This window comes from Ailuropoda melanoleuca, chromosome 12 (genome assembly GCF_002007445.2).
Source record: "Ailuropoda melanoleuca isolate Jingjing chromosome 12, ASM200744v2, whole genome shotgun sequence".
NCBI classification, from domain to species: domain Eukaryota; kingdom Metazoa; phylum Chordata; class Mammalia; order Carnivora; family Ursidae; genus Ailuropoda; species Ailuropoda melanoleuca.
The window spans coordinates 34,694,475-34,710,644 of record NC_048229.1 but is presented as its reverse complement, the minus strand read 5'-3'; the positions used below and the strand labels follow the sequence as shown (position 1 = coordinate 34,710,644).

The 16,170-nt window shown below is 47.4% G+C and overlaps 1 long non-coding RNA gene across 1 annotated transcript in view; it reads left to right on the top strand.

The window, feature by feature from the left end:
* Positions 1-16,170, top strand: part of LOC105239623 — a 49,922-nt gene that overhangs the window by 17,691 nt on the left and 16,061 nt on the right. Inside the window, exon 3 of the long non-coding RNA XR_004618956.1 lies at positions 12,677-12,809. This is a non-coding gene — a long non-coding RNA (uncharacterized LOC105239623). The remainder of the gene's footprint in view (positions 1-12,676; positions 12,810-16,170) is intronic.

Below are 16,170 nucleotides of genomic sequence, written 5' to 3'. Positions count from 1 at the left end.
TGGGGCTCGATCCCACAACGCCGGGATCACGCGCTGAGGCAAAGGCAGACGCTTAACCGCTGTGCCACCCAGGCGCCCCTGAGATGCTGCATTTCTAATAAGTTCTGGACGATGCCGGTTGCAGCTGGTTGGTGGGCCACACGTTGTGTAGCAAAGCTTTTAAAGGTCATTTAGGGATTAGGTCTCACTTCACCTGATTTATGGATGAAGAGAAACTAAAGTCCATAGAGAGTATGTAACTAGTCTAACAAAGTCATGACTTTAGCATGTAACTTTTTGCGTTTAAACCCAAGCTTCTGACTCTTAGTACATTTCTCACTCCACTCTATTGTGTGGCCCCCTTTACTGTTGTTAGTGGCATCTTTTTGGTATAGGAACCCAGAACCCTGATTTTCGCTGCTGTCCCTTTTGGTCTTTGCTCAAGGCATTGCTGTGGGTATCTTGGGTGGCTCTTGTGTAACCACAAGATCAAGTTCAAATGTCTCTGTCTAGTTTTCATGGCTGTACAACATATGGATAACATATATATGGCACTTTGGCAAGCTTACCTAAGTTCCCTGTTTCTTTATCTTATTTCCCCGACATACTTCTCCCTGCTCCTTCCTGTTCCCTAAACATACCGGATTCAGTCTTCTCTCAGTGGCGGTGCTATTTGCATGCGCTTTGGAGTTAGGCACACCTGCTTGTTAATCCCAGATCCATCACCGACCTTGGCAAGTTATTTAATCTTTCTGAGGATTGGCATCCTGTGAAATAATCCCAAGCAATGGTTGGGGGGATTAAATAAAACAACGCGCAAGCCCCCCTCATTCCTGATATCCCCCTCCAAATTAGCATCTCCAGTGGTGCCTGACACCTGGTTCCCTGTGCTTGTGTTTCTCATTGTTTCTGTTTCTCTAAGACTTAACCTTTCCCAGGCATTCCTGACCTAGTTGACCCCATCCTTCTATAAATTATTTCACCTAAGTATTAGCATCAAATTATGTGCCATCCTCTCAGTGAGACCCCGTAGAGAGGCTTGAGGGATGTTTGGATTTGTAATATTTGAGGTATAATTGAGTTACATCTTTTCGTAGTGCTCCCTGAGTGTCACAACTACCTTCTGTTACTTACTGCCTAGCAGCAGCTCCCCTGCACAAGCGGCACCAGATCCTGGTAGGTTGTGAATACTTCAGGGATAGTTCTCATCAGGGTCCTTTCTGCCTCTGGATTTGGGTTAAACTGGTGTTCCTCTGTGCATGTTATCGATGGCCCCTCCAAGGGAGGGGGATGAAATCTCTTTACGGAAACCTCAAGATAATAGCAGCAAGGAAGTTGAGCACAGTATCGTTGCTTCAACAGCCTGGTGACGTGAGATTGTGTACACTTTCCTATTTCATGAAATTTACAACAGCATCCTTAGTCACTTACTTCAGAAGAGATTAAGGACAAAGACCAAGTGCGGAGGGCAAGGTTGTTTAAGGGAGTTTGTGTGGCTCCGACTTAGATTCTGTGAACCATTCAACTGTACCTGGTAGTGCTTGTCTTTGCGTGTGTTCATGTATTTATATCACGTGATTTATAACTCCTTCCCTCAGTGGCGATTAGGAGCTCACATCAGGCTCATGACAGTAAAATTATACGGTGTGTGCCTTCTCTGCAGCAAAGACTTCCTGAAGTCTGGAGAGAAACTAGACCAGCAGAGCTGGACACTTTACTTAGCATCCTGCCTTCTTTTTTTATTGGACAGCAATCTGCTCACCCATCACTTTCTCAATCAGGGGATTTTTGGTCTTTCCTTTCCCCTACCATGGGTCCATGCCAAAGTCCAAATATATTTATCTTGCGCCTGGAACTGGGTGTTATTTTAAAAAGAGAGGACTGAAGAATGGCTTCCTTAATGATTTCCAGGATTCTAATCTTCATTGTCTAAGCTGGTGGCTTCCAGCCCTGGATGCTGGTTAGAATCACCTGCAGGGCATTTAAAACCTACCAGTGCCTGTGCCTTATCCCCAGAGAGTCTGACTTGATTGGCCTTTGGTGTGGCCTCGGCATTGTAGTTTTTATTTTTATTTTTTAAAGATTTTATTTATTTATTTGAGAAAGAAAAGAGAGAGACAGAGAGAGCACAAGCAGAGGGAGTGGCAGGCAGAGGGAGAGGGAGAAGCAGGCTGCCCACTGAGCAGGGAGCCCAATGCAGGGCTTGATCCCAGGACCCTGAGATCATCATCTGAGCCAAAGGTGGATGCGTGACCAACTGAGCCACCAATGTGCGCCAAGCATTGTAGTTTTTAAAAACTTCCAAATAACATAGTCTTTTTACAGAGGAACCTTAAGGAAGTGCTCAAAGTTAACATCACCAGTAATGGGAGCTATCAGTATCATGGGCCTGGTATGATGGACTTAGAAGGCACAGCATCATGTCTGTGGTATTCTTGCCAAAAGTGCATAGCATAAGTTTAATCATGAGGATATATTAGATAAGCCCAGACTGAGGGTCATTTCGCAGAGTAATTGGCCAATACTCTTAAAAATGTTAAGTTAATGAAGGTAAAAGAAATTCTTAGAAACTGGTCCAGATTAGAGGAGACTAAGGAGATAAAACACAAATGCAATGTTTGATCCTAGATTGGTTCCTAGTCCAAAAAAAGGACCTTAGGGGAAAGATTGATGGAATTTGAACGAGATCTATAGATTAGTTCATTGTATTATCAACGATAGTTTATTGATTTTGATCATTGAGCTGTGCTTATCTACTACATTAATATTTGGGGAAGTTGAGTGAAGGGTATATGGGAACTTGGACTATTTTTAGAACATTTTTGAAGGTCTGAAAGTAGGTCAAATGAAAAGTTAAAAAAACAAAGAAAAAAACCTTCCAGGGAATTAATGAATTGCCAGAGTTGAGAACCACTTCCCTAGGTCATCTTGCTTAATACCGTCAGAGTTATCTTCCTGACAATGCTATTTTGTCACGCTTCTGACTTTCTTAAAGTTTGCCAGTTTTTTTTTAAAAGATTTTTTATTTATTTATGTGACAGAGAGACAGCCAGTGAGAGAGGGAACACAGCAGGGGAGTGGGAGAGGAAGAAGCAGGCTCCCAGCGGAGGAGCCCGATGTGGGACCCGGAATGCTGGGATCACGCCCTGAGCCGAAGGCAGACGCCCAACGACTATGCTAACCAGGCGCCCCTAAAGTTTGCCAGTTACTCCTATCATCTGTAGAATAAGTTTGGATTCCTTAGGCTGCCATTCAGAGCCCCCATAGCATGCCCTGATCTGCTGCCTTGCTCAGCCTCCAGTTTACTTTCTTTTCTTTTTCTTTTTAAGATTTATTTATCCATTTTAGAGAGAGAGAGAGGGAGAGAGCGTGCCTGTCAAGGAGCGGCAGAGGGGGAGAGAAACCCAAACAGACACCACACTGAGCTTGAAGCCCTGAAACGGGGCTTGATCTCATGATCCTGAGATCATGACCCGAGCTGAAACCAAGAATCGGACACTTAACTGACTGTGCCTCCAGGTGCCCAACAGTTTACTTTCTTGTGTCTGAATTTATTCTAATTCTTTCCCTTATTCCTATAATGCGGTTGCCTTCCTGCTCGGCCTCCTGAATTATTATTCACCCCAAAGCGCATCTCAGACCCTGTCTCTTCACTGAAGCCCTTTGTTGGAAACAGTCATTTTTCCTTTCTTTGAATTCTAGTAGATAGGATGGTGTGGAGTGAAAACATGAGCTTTAGATTAAGAAATATGTGAGTCTGAGTCCTGGTTCCATTTTTAACAAGTTCTTGTAGAGGAGACAAGTGACTTGAAGTTTCGGTTTCTCATTTGCAAAATAGGGATAATAGCATTTACTTCAAAGGGCAATTCTGAGCATTAAATGAAGTCTAAACATAAAGGTCCCCAGCACCTAGGAGGTTCCTTCCTCCCTTGGTTTGTAGCTCAGCAGTCTTCAAAGGGATTGTGGGTGCAAAGGCTCTGCCAGTCTTTAAAAACATATTTGCCTCTGCTCAACACTGAAATGATAGACACTCCTGAGCTGAACTGAGTGCTTGGGGCTTTAAGAAATTCAACTGAGATGATTTTTTCCTGGAACCCAACTCAGTGAATAAGTGACCTATGGATAGAGGAATGTAACCCAACAGAGGGAGAAGGGAGGGACAATGGGTTTCTAAATGGGAGAGCACTGTGATGCCTCCCACACCCTCCTCTTTGCTCTCAGTCAGACAGCACTGAGGAAGTACAACTCCTTACTAAACTTCTTAAGTCATGAGTCCTGCCAAGCAGCCCTTACTAATCCATTCCGTGCCCAAGTGCTATGTATGGTCAGGTCCCCTGTGCAGTGAACGCTTTCCTCCCTTTTCTGCCCTCTCCACCCGCACAGTCCAGTGCTGGGTCCTCTGGTTTGGCTGCAGGCCCAGATCTCTAATATTGCTCTGAGAAGACAAGCCTAGGAGGGGCAGACTGAGAAGGAAGTCAGATGCCAACAGGCATGGAAAGAGACAGGTGGGGCTGCCATTGTACAAAGGCCACAAACTCTGGGTGTGTTTTATGACTGTTTCTGCATTTGGAATCTTCTCCCCTTTATGACCATTCCAAGAACTCTCCCAACCTCCTGCTATCTCATTACATCTTCTCTCTCTAGTGCACCTCTTTTGTGGCCAGAGAATGGCCGTGCAAATAGTTGACAATTCAGTAAGAATGACTTTTCATGGATACAAGGAACCTGACCCCATTTCTTCCCAAAAGAGACTGAGGTTCATAAAAGCAAGCTTTTATGAGGGATGTGCAATTGTGAGTGTGGTGTGAGGGAACAGGTGCATCAGGGAAAGGCAAGACAGGAAACAGAATGCTGACCATCAAATCCTGCAAATCGGGTCAGGGAGCAAAAATCATTCTGGAAGGTAGATTCATTCAGGAGACCTCTGAAATCTTAAGATAGTCACCACCCAGATTAAATTATTAATATTTATTTGGGTAAATTACTTAACTTCTCTGTCTCAGATTTTTTATTCTGTTAAAGCAGGTATGATAACATTCATGGGAAGACTGTAGCTACATAACAGTCCATAGGATGGTGCCAGACCCATAGTGAGTGCTGGGTGGGTGTGAGCTCTTAAAATTATGGCAAGAGCCAGAGATGCCGCCCTGGTCACCTGGGTGGGGATGCACTTTTAGCCAGGGTTCTGGCAGGCTAGCTGGAGATGAAAATGATAGGGGAGGTTAATTTCCAGGAGTAGAAAGATTGGGTCACAGTAACTCATGACCAACATTCTGGAAAGTGTCATAATCCAATGGCGGGATCCCCAGAGGGTGTGTGGCTTCTGTCACAATTATTGTCCCTGGGGGCCCTGAATGTGTCCTAGAGCTCAGTGGTGTTGCTGGAAGCTGAGCCCAGAAGTGGGCTTTAGGGGACGTTTTTGCAAACAGCATTCATCCTGCCGAGAGAATTCCCTGCTATGGCTGAGCACCGCTCCTGTCTCTGCACTATTGTTATTTAGGAGTAAAGAGAAGGACTGCAGAAGGATGAAACAAAGAAATGAATGTATAGATTCACAGGGCAGAATTGGAACTGGCACGTGTAAGTTATGTGGAATTCTATGGAAGTTTTATGTGAACATAAAAGGACTTCAAAAAACCTAGACTTTCCATATAAATACAGTGGCTGCCTTGAGTAGCTATCAGATACCTAGAAGCACTGACTCAGAGTCACAAGCGGTGTGGGTAGTGTGGCCTTCTTTGCTAAATAATGAGAAAGACAAAGGAGGAAACGGTAACGGGAGAGAAAGGAGGAGAGAAAAGGGGGCGGTGAAGAAAAGGGTTGAAGGGATGGTTAGTGAGGGCTGTTCGCACTCCAGGCACCAGCTTACCTTACTCTGTCCCTGTCTTTTCCTAATGCAGTGAGCGCCATCCTTGTGCTACAGATGAGAGTAAAAGAGGCATAGGGAGGTGAAGTGACTGGTCCAGTGTCATCCAGCCAGTTAGCGACAGAGCTACTGTGTTTCACCTCAAAGCTTGTGCTCTTGCCTGTGTGTCAGAAGAAAAGTGAAAGAGAAGGAAGGCAAAGCAAATTTCTGTTGTAGAGTTTAGAAAAGGTGCCTGTGGCACACAGAGGGATGCCCTCCCCCAAAGGTCCAATCCTAAGCCCTGGAACCTGTGACTGTTACTGAATTCGGCAAAAGGGACTTTGCAGATGTGCTGAAGTTGAGGATCTTGAGAGGGTAAGAGTATCCTGGATTATCTAGGTGGGTCCAGTGCGTCGCAGGGTCCTTGTACGAGAGAGAGGGAAGCAGGAGAGAAGGATTGGAGCACCGCAGCGAGGATGAGCAAGAGCCCATCGCTGGCTTTGAAGGCAGAGGGCCTGGCAGCCCCCAGCAGTGGGGTCAGTCGGAGAAGCAGATCTGCCTCCTGAACCTCCAGAAGGAATACCAGCCTGCCAACACCTGGAGTTTATCCCACTGAGACCCATTTTGGACTTCTGACCCCCAGAAGTGTAAGAACTGGAAAAAGAAAGTATTTGGTCTTTGCATTCTGGAAGGTTCCAGTCTGCCACCTGGAAAAAGATTGGAAGAAATATGCCTGAATGTTAAACAATGATTAAGTTTAGATTAGGTAGGGGCGCCTGGGTGGCATAGCGGTTAAGCGTCTGCCTTCGGCTCAGGGCGTGATCCTGGCGTTATGGGATCGAGCCCCACGTCAGGCTCCTCCGCTATGAGCCTGCTTCTTCCTCTCCCACTCCCCCTGCTTGTGTTCCCTCTCTCGCTGGCTGTCTCTATCTCTGTTGAATAAATAAATAAAATCTTTAAAAAAAAAGTTTAGATTAGGTAGAAAATGAGTATGGGTGATAGTTATTTTCTTTTTTATACTTTACCTTAATTTTTAAAAGTAAAAACATTAAATATCATTACTCTAGGATGTTATAAATAGCCCCTCCTGGGCTTGGGGCCCAACCAGAGCACCCAGCACTGAGCAGTGTGGGTGGAGAGGGCGAAAAGGGAGGAAAGCGTTCACTGCGCAGGGGACCTGACTCACCTCTGTACATAGCATGTGGGCACGGAATGGATTAGTGAGGGCTGCTTGGTTTGTAGGGTGTATTCTGATTGCCGGCTCTTCTCTGTTAACTTTCTCCAAAGCCCGTGCTTGCCTTCCTTCCTTCCCACCTCTACCCTCATCAGTCCATAGCCTCCATTTTCCAGAAGACTTATAGGCAGTTAATACGTGACCCCCAGACAAAGAATATCCATCTGGCTGAAACCCTAAAAAATCAATGTGCTGTGGGAGCACAGAGAGGGAAGCGTTCATCTGCCTGTGGGAACCCCTTCAAGGTGTCTGAGAGAGCATGTCATTTGAGTTTGCTGAGGGTAAGGGCAGGAGAAGGAAGGGTGTGAGAGGCAGAGGAACAGCTGGTGCAAGGGCAGGAAGGGAGAATAGTAGATTGCTCCCTCCCCCACCCCTAAGCCTACAAACAGTAGACTCTGTCCTGAGGGTAAGCTTGAGACTTTGTCCTTCAATCTAAATGGCCCATCATCTCAGTGGATCACACCCAAAGGAACAACTGTCTAGGCATCAAGGAGTAAGGTCAGAGACCTGTTACGGGGCGAACCAAGACACTTGGGCAACTCAGAATCATATCAAGTAGCTTTGGACGTGGTGTCCGGGGAGAATGTGCTCATGAAACATTTATTGTTTAGGGGCATCTGGGTGGCTCAGTTGGTTGAGCAACTGACACCTGATTTCGACTCAAGTAGTGATCTCAGGGTCGTGGGATCAAGCCCCAAGTCAGGCTCAGCACTCAGCTTGGAGTCTGGTTATCCCTCTCTCTCTGCTCCTCCCCCAGCTCATTTTCTCTCAATACATACATACATACATACATAGAAATATTTGTTGTTTAAGGCTCAGGTTTTTCTGCTCTTTCCCTCCTGTTTCTTGCAGTACTGGGGTGGGCAGGGTCTCCCTGTCCTGTATACACGCCTAGTATTTTGCAGGAAGGGCATGTGTTTTCCTTTGTTGATGTGTAGCTAGCTCTGAGTTTTTTTGTTTTGTTTTTTGTGGTTTTTTTTCTTTCACCAGCAATTAAGGAAATGATAAAGTGGCTCCTTTTTCCACTAACAGTCTCATAATGGAGTCATTGAAATCTCATCTTGATTCCTCCACACTCCAGGGAGCCACGCCTCTTCCTGGTCCTCCTAGACCCTGGGGGACTCAGAGGCCATGCAGAGCTCTATATGAGGGAAAACAAACACACAACAGAAAACAAAACCCAGGAGTGAGTAAGAACTGTTGCAGTTGCCTCTGTTTTCTTAAGGTATGTGTTCCTTTCTCCCTTCCCCCCTCCACTCTGATATTTGAGGGCCAAGTCCCCATCTCTGGGCACGAAACTGGTTTTCTTGCGGCTGTTACGGTTTGGTTCCACCCACCCAGACAATGGGCCTTTTTTCCCCCTAGAGTCAAAGGCTCTAGTGTTTGGTCCTTGGAGTTCCAGTCTGAACTGGTGCCAAAGCTCCAGCCTTCCTGTTCTGTTCTTCCCAGGTCATCTGGGAATCTGCAGGCTTGTGGGGTGCAGTAGGGAGTCCTGAGTTATGTCCAGAAAAAAGGGAAGATTATGGGAATCCCACACGGTTGTGCTTGGGAGAGTCTTCTAGGCCTCTTAGCTGAAGAAGCAGAATTGTGGGCCTGGGGACCTGGGCCCTGGTGCTAGTGATTAAAGGCCTACCCTTGAATGAGTAGATTTGTTTCTCTAGTCCTTAGTTTTGCCATTTGCACCATAAGGAGCTTTGGCTATTAGAGCACAGGCCCCGCGGCTTGAACACCCTGGCCATGCCTTCCTTCTCTCTTCCTCCTTAAAGTCCATATCATCCCTTCAGGGCCCAGGGATCCATCATCAGATAAAATAAATTTAGCTGATGTCTGGGTGAGAGGCGACATGTTCCCTGGGTGGCTGGCCTCTTCAGTTAGAGTGGAGTGGTGGATATTTTTGGCCTGGTCTTATTTTGAGTCTCTCTTTTGCAGTAGGAGGGGAAGGGCCCTCCCAAATTGTGCAAGTCTTGACAGTCAGCCTAAGGAGTTTGGAGTCCTGTGAGTGGGGAACTACCAGAGGCTTTCAGTGGGAAGTGACCTGGTCAGATTGTATTTCGGGACACGTGCTCTGGCAGCTGGTTTGTTGCAGCTGGTTTGTTGCAGCTGCGGGGAGTCCGCCTGAGAGTCTGAGATCTGAGCTGGGAGTGCAGGGGCAGAAGAGCCATTTGATGAACTGGCAGGCCTTGGTGAGTGACCAGAGTGGGTGATGGCAGGTGGGGAAAGCTGAAGATGACTCAGAGCGGAGTCTAGTTTGGGCTCTTGCGTGGGTCGGGTGCCATTAGCCCTGAGATAAGGATGAGGGATAGGCTGGCTTGGGACTGAGACGCTAACCACAGTTTTGGGTTTGTTTGGATGAGATGCTTGTGGACCGTCCAGGTGGAAATATTATGGGCAGAGGGGAGAAGCTCTAGGAGGAGGCCAGGCTGGGGCCAGGAAGGGTGGAGGCAGTGACCTAGAAGAAGCTTGCCCAGAGCTTGTCCCTCACCTCCGCGTGGTCCCCTCAGCACAAGGCCATGGGTACGAAGGCCTGAGCGCTATTCCCCATCAACCTTGTCTGTTGATCAGAGGGATTTTTCAGGGTTTCGGCCAGATGGATATTCTTCGTCTGGGGGTCACATATTAACTGCCTATAAGCCTTTGGGAAAATGGGGGGTGTGGTTCGATGAGGGGAGAGGTGGAAAGGAGGGAAGGCAAGGAAGGGCTTTGGAGGAAGTTAATAGAGAAGAGTAGGCAATCAGAACACACCCTACAAAACACTTGACGTTCTTCATAAAACATAAAAGCACAATGTAAATTTGAACTTTCGTTGAGAGCCCAGCGTCTAGCGTCCTGGGGCAGAAGAGAGTGGTGAGACTAGCAGGGCACAGGGAAGAGGTAATTTAGGATTAAGCTATAGTGAAGTGGCTAGCTCTAGAAACCCTATAGCTTAAAAGTTACTCGACCTGTCAACTTCTTGGGAGTAATTAGTTTTATATGTATGTATTGCAATATAAAATAGTACTAGCCAACAAATGTGGTATGCTTACTAATTATAATACAACTGACAACTAGTAGAACAGCTAGTACCCAGCAAGTACCGTGTGCTTACTACCTGCCCGGCATTGTGTGAAACACAGTAAATAACTAGATCACCTCCTGTGCTCCCCATAATAACACGTGGTGGGTACTTTTATGAGCCCCATTTTACAGATGCAGGGGCTCAAGTGCAGTCATCTGCCCAGCGCCCTGCAGCTCGTGTGCAAGAGCCAGAGTGAGGCCAGGTCTGGGGACTTCACCACCTGTGCTCTTAGCCACTTGGTGCCAGGCGGGGCAGTGAGAAAGTAGGACTTCTTTGAGATTCTGAGATGGTCCTCGAGCATCTGTATCAGAATTATCTGGGATGTTTGTTAAAAATTGAGATCGACGGGTCTCACCCTGCACCAACTGAGAGCAGAATTTCTCAATCACTGATAGTTGAGACTACTGAGTGGGGGCTGGAGGTCTGGGTTCTGGAAGGCAGTGGAATCTTGGCTTCTTTAGTCACCCGCTGTTTGGGTCTCGTCCCTCTGTGAATCGACAATGTGGTCTACGCTTGCTTTCTTCCTCTGGGCTGTTGGAGGGGCACATTCCATCTCGAGAATGGATGAAATCACGCTGACATTTATGATAGGGAGGCATTTGGAGGCAACGTCCTTTATTCACATTTTCCTTTCACCCTTCATTTGCTTCTCCCCCCTCATGGTGGGTTTCACTTCTCTGCCTGTCCCCCAGGGTGACTTGCCACCTGGGTGGAACAGAGGCTCGGGGAGGGCAGGGGAACAAGGGAGGGGCTCGGAGCTCTGTGGGGGCTGTGGCACTGCAGGTAGAGCTCTCCATACAGCTTAGCTGCTCCACCCTGTGACAGTGTGGACAGTGGAGCCACAGCCCGGGATGCCAGGTAGAGGCCCCGTCACCCATGAGAGTGGGCTTTTCTGAAATGGGGAGTTAATCTCCCTAAGGCTCCAAGTCAGGCAATGCAGATAAGCGGGAGAAAATGCCAATCCTCTTCTCATCCCCAAGTGAGTTTGGAGGGCTGATCCAATTATACCTCTACCTTGAGTGAGGACAAGGGAGTTTTATAGAGTTCACTTTGGGGGATATTCCCACACTGGCCTCCTCTGGGAAATCCAGAAGGAGCGGGAGAGCCCTGGGCTGGGAGTGAGGTGAGCTGGTGCTTAGTAGTGTGTGAGCTAAGTGTTGAGAAAATCACTCATCTACGCTAGACTTGGTTTTCTTATCTGAAGTTGAATTTGGTTGAGATAATCTTTTATGTTCCTTCTTGCCCTCAAGTTCTGATTTTGTGATTAATAGCAGGAAGGCAGGGGCAGCTGTGGCAGAGCCCTGAATGCTACTTCTGTCTCACATGCCTGCCTTTCCCCAAACGAGCAGGTTGGAATTTCTGTTTGTGTCTCTTCTTGCACAGCTCCGTGTTTATTTCAGTGGCCTGGAGATGTCCACTGTGGGTGTGGTGAGGAAAGTCTTTGGAGCCAGGAGCTCCCCTTGGCCCTGGGGAAGGAGGGCCTAGTTGGGGGTTCCCTGCCATTGCACAGAATTCTCATGGTTTGGTTTGATATGACTTTCCTTCCTGTTCTTCCGCCTCCTCCATAACCTTCCCCTGAACATCACATTCAGTTTCCAGAGTGGGCTATGATTGTTTGGATAACTTTCCTGGCTCTTTCCTGCCTGTGGTTCCCTGAAGCAAATAGCAGGAAATTCTTTTCATAGCCATCAGTGTGTCCACTCCATGTTGTCCTCTTTCCCCACAGAACCGGACAGAACACACAGGCCACGGGGATGCATGTGCATGCTCTAGCTCCCAGCATTCATCTGTGCTGGAGTGTGATGGGCTTATATTCCTAATATTGTCTGGGGGCTCACGGTACACTTAAATGAGTCATGTGGTGTCCTGATGGCTTGTGTGTGGCTGCCATTTAGTTTAGAGTGAGTGCTGGGAATGTGCACGCCTGTGTTACAAAGGCCTGGGTGTGTGCCTGTAGATCAGACTGTGGGGTCAAGGTGGTTGATGCTCAGAGGAAGTGATTCTCGGAACTGGTTTGCTCTCTCTGTTTCTGTTTTTTTTTTTGCAACATACTGGTAACGTGTTATCAGAGGGCTGATTAAAAAAATGTTAGAAATTTTCTTAATCTAGTCTGAAATTCACCTTGTTTTATTCTTGGGTGTGTAATCTGTGAGGGTGTGGAGAGGTGGAGAATGAAACACCGGCCCTTCCTGAGCAATTGAGGTTGGTTCTCAGAAATGAGATGTTGATTATTTAGCTATCGCCACCCTTGGATTTGTGAGTAGGATCCAGAGGATTGGAGAGCTTTGGTGACAGAGGTATTATGTTGTTCTGGGACGATTGGAGACAACTTGACAAGCAGGAAACAGATCAAGTTTATGGCTTGTTTCTAACCAATCTTTAGGCATTCCAACCTTTAAGAATAATTTAATTTCACTGATACTGTCACCTACTACCAACTGTCAGGAGCTAAATTTTCAAGGATAAATGAAATTCACTCCCTGTCCTGAGTTGTTAATAACTGGTCTTTTCTTGGACAAGGCTTTCTGGGCCCAGTTCCCTCAGTTCCCAACTCTCTCACCAGGAAGACTTTGAGAGCTCTCAGAACTGGACAGGAGTGGTTGATGCTGGAACAGCAGATGCAGGAGAGAGGGGCAGGAGTCCAGCTCCCTGTACTGTCTTGACTCTCCTTCTCAGGAGCACAGTGACCACGGAAGGTAGGAAACTGGGCTCCTTCAGAAATGCTATGGTAGGTAACATGGTGGGGATGGCACCTCTGATTGTCCCTTACCTTGTCTCTCAGCTCCTCACGACTTAAGAGCATGCCCTCAAGCTTTCCCAGAGATGAACAATGAGTGTCTTTTCCATGGGGCCCTGGAAGCAAGATTGGTTAGCTACTCAGCAATGAGGGACGCCTGGATGGCCCAGTTGGTTAAGCTTCCCACTCTTGGTTTCGGCTCAGGTCATGATCTCAGGGTCATGAGATTGAACCCCATGTTGGGCTCCACGTTCAGCCCGGAGACTGCTTGAGACTTTCTCTCTCCCTCTCCCTCTGCCCCACCCAGCCTTTCTCTCTTTCTCTCTCTCAAATAAATAAATAAATAAATAAAATTTAAAAAAAAAAAAAAAGAGGAAGAAGAAGAACATCAGGAGTGAGAAGGGAGGGCAGTGTGAGGCCCTGCAGAATTATCTTTAAGGAACTACAATTACTTCACTCCATTCAGACCAGGAGGTTGGCGGTAGCTCAGGGGGGGTAGAGAGAACGATGCGCAAAAATGCTCGGACTGCCTGGTGCCAAAACTTCTTCTGAGGCTCTCACACTAAGCTCATATCCCTTCTACCCTTGGGAGGCACCAAGTGAACTTGGGTAGTACTTCCCCTCTCTATGGAAAAACCATTTTGCTAAGGCTTCATGATGTCCTTTTGTGACTTCTTTTCCTCTTCAATACTGCCTTTGGTCACTTGCATAAAATTACTGGAGGTTGGGTGAGTGAAATTTTTCCAGACCCTACATTCTTGGGGTCGGTTCTGGGCCCTGCACATTTCTGTTTCTCCAGGTTGACCCTGGGAGCTTAGCACCAGTCCAGGTCCTTTTGAAGCTCTTTCACTAGCCTGGTTGCTCCCTATGAGAGCGGCGTCAAGTGCTGGGATTTCTGAGATGTCCATGTGCCTTTGGAGTCAGGTAGACCAGACCTGGATTATAAGTTCACACTTTGTTCTTTATTAACTGCGTGACCTTGGCAAGTGACTTAAGCTCTCTTAATACCCAGTTGCTACACTCCTGTCAAATGGAGGTGATGCCTACATAATAGTTATTATAGTAGTAAAATGCATTGAGAACCTTACACTAATTCAGTTAATCCTCATACATCTCTAGGAATTAAGTGCTAGTGAAGTTGCCATTTTTCAGATGAAGAAATCGAGGCATGGAGAAGTAAATAGCAGGATCAAGTTCATGCAATGTGTAAATGATGGAGCTACAATTCTGAACTTGGGCAGTTTGACCCTGGAGCCTGTGTCCTTAACCACTGTACTAGACTTGTATTCACAGCATGTTAACAGGAAGTCATTGAGATGAACACTTAAAGCACTGGGTATAGTGCTTGGCCCATAGTAGGCACTCAGTAAATGGTACCTGTTACTACCAGAGTGGAGAAGCCTGCTTCCATGTGGGCAGGTGGCAGATGTGGCCCTGGGTCTGGGTGAGGCAGCAGGGACTGGAGTCCTCCTGCTAACCTGGGGCATATAGGGTGTCAGGGCTTCTACCGATCTGTCTCTTTCAGACAGGGCTTGTTGGCAAAAGTCTTGTCCCTTTAATCCCAAAGTTGCCTGACAGGCCCTAAAGGAAAACACAAGAGCTGAAACTGGGTGGCCATAGGGAGGGGCTCCCTCCCAGCCAGCCAGGCCTCAAGAACCACTTCTCTGACTCTGCTTCTGAGGAGCTTGACATCTTGCTTCCTGACGTCTTATGCGTTTAATCAAGGCTTCCAATAAGCCACCTGTGGAACAGAGTGGGGCTACTGTCTAAGTTGGCACAGGGTGAAGGGTTAGTGCCAGGAAGCCAGGGAGACCCAGATGTGGGCTTCAGAGAAGGGGGGGTATCACGGTGGCTCTGCTGCCTGGTGCTGTGTACCTTGGCTCTCTGCCAGGCCCCGGGAACAGTTTGGTCAGCAGTGAGTGGTTCCGGCACGCCTGCCCCACTCGAGGTGCCAGCTGGGCTTAGAGGCCACAAGGCTTTGGATTCCCTTCATGGGTGTGCCACTTTTTAGTTGGGTGGCCTTGGCCTTTTATTCATGTTCTCTGACCCTCAGTTTTCTCATTTGTGAGAAAATTGTGAGGATCAAGTGAAAAGCATATATAAAGCACCAGAACAGCAACTCGCATACTGTAGGTGCTCAGTAACTGTTCTCAGTCATGGTGCAGTTGGGGGATGGGAGGAATATAAAATGCAATTCTTGGCCTTTTTTTTTTTTTTTTTAAAGATTTTACTTATTTATTTGTCAGAGAGACAGACAGCACAGGCAGGGGGAGCAGCAGACAGAGGGAGAAGCAGGCTCCCCACTGAGCAGGGAGCCCGATGCAGGACTTGATCCCAGGACCCCAGGATCATGACCTGAGCCGGAGGCAGACGCTTAACCAGCTGAGCCACCCAGGCATCCCCAATTCTTTGCCTTTAAAGAGGTTACAGTCTGGGTGGGGTCAGAGATAATGAGACAGGTAAACATATAAATCACAACCTCACAGGGACAGCATATAATGTAACACAGGGGCCCAGGTATAACAGACATGAAAGCTTTTGGAGTTCAGAGGTAGGAGAGCTGCCCTGTGGACTAGGCTGCTCAGAGAACGCTTCCTGAGCAAGTGAACTGTACAAATGTGCACAGGGGTTAGGAGGAAGGCAGAGGGGCATTCCAGGAAAATATCCAAGAGGAGACCAAGCAGTGTAAGTTCAGGGGAAGGAGAGGAAACAAATTGGATACCCCTAAAGGATAGAACCATCCTTGACAAAGGTCAGGAGAAGGCAGATAAATATTCCAAACAGGATTATTTCTTAAAAGATTTATTTATTTATTTTAGAGAGAGAGAGAGGGAACTCAGGTGGGGGGAGCAGAGGTAGAGAAGCAGGCTCCGTGCTGAGTGCAGAGCACAATGTAGGCTGAGATGGTGACCTAAGCTGAGACCAAGAGTCAGACACTCAATCAACTGAGCCATCCAGGTGCCCCCCCGCCGACGAAAAGTTTTTTAAAAAAGAGAGAAAAAGGTGAGTTTCAGGCAGAATTTCAGGAGAAATTTCAGGGTCTCAAAATTAGAGGTAGAGCAAGGGAGGCGGCTGCCAGTGAGCTCATGCCAGGCTAAAGTTCGGGAGAGGAGCCTAGAGGGCAGAAAGAGAAGGAAGCCTCTCCCCCACCCCCATCTGGACCTGCCAGTTTACACACAGTGCAAGCCAAGTTTTCCTGAAAGGGAGTGAAAACTAAGGCCAAATCCTTGGCAAGCCAGTTAGGGGCCTGAGGAAGTAGATCTGTTGTCCAAGGAAGTTCAGACCTCGGTGTGTGGTATCCAGTGAGAATTCCCTGGTTA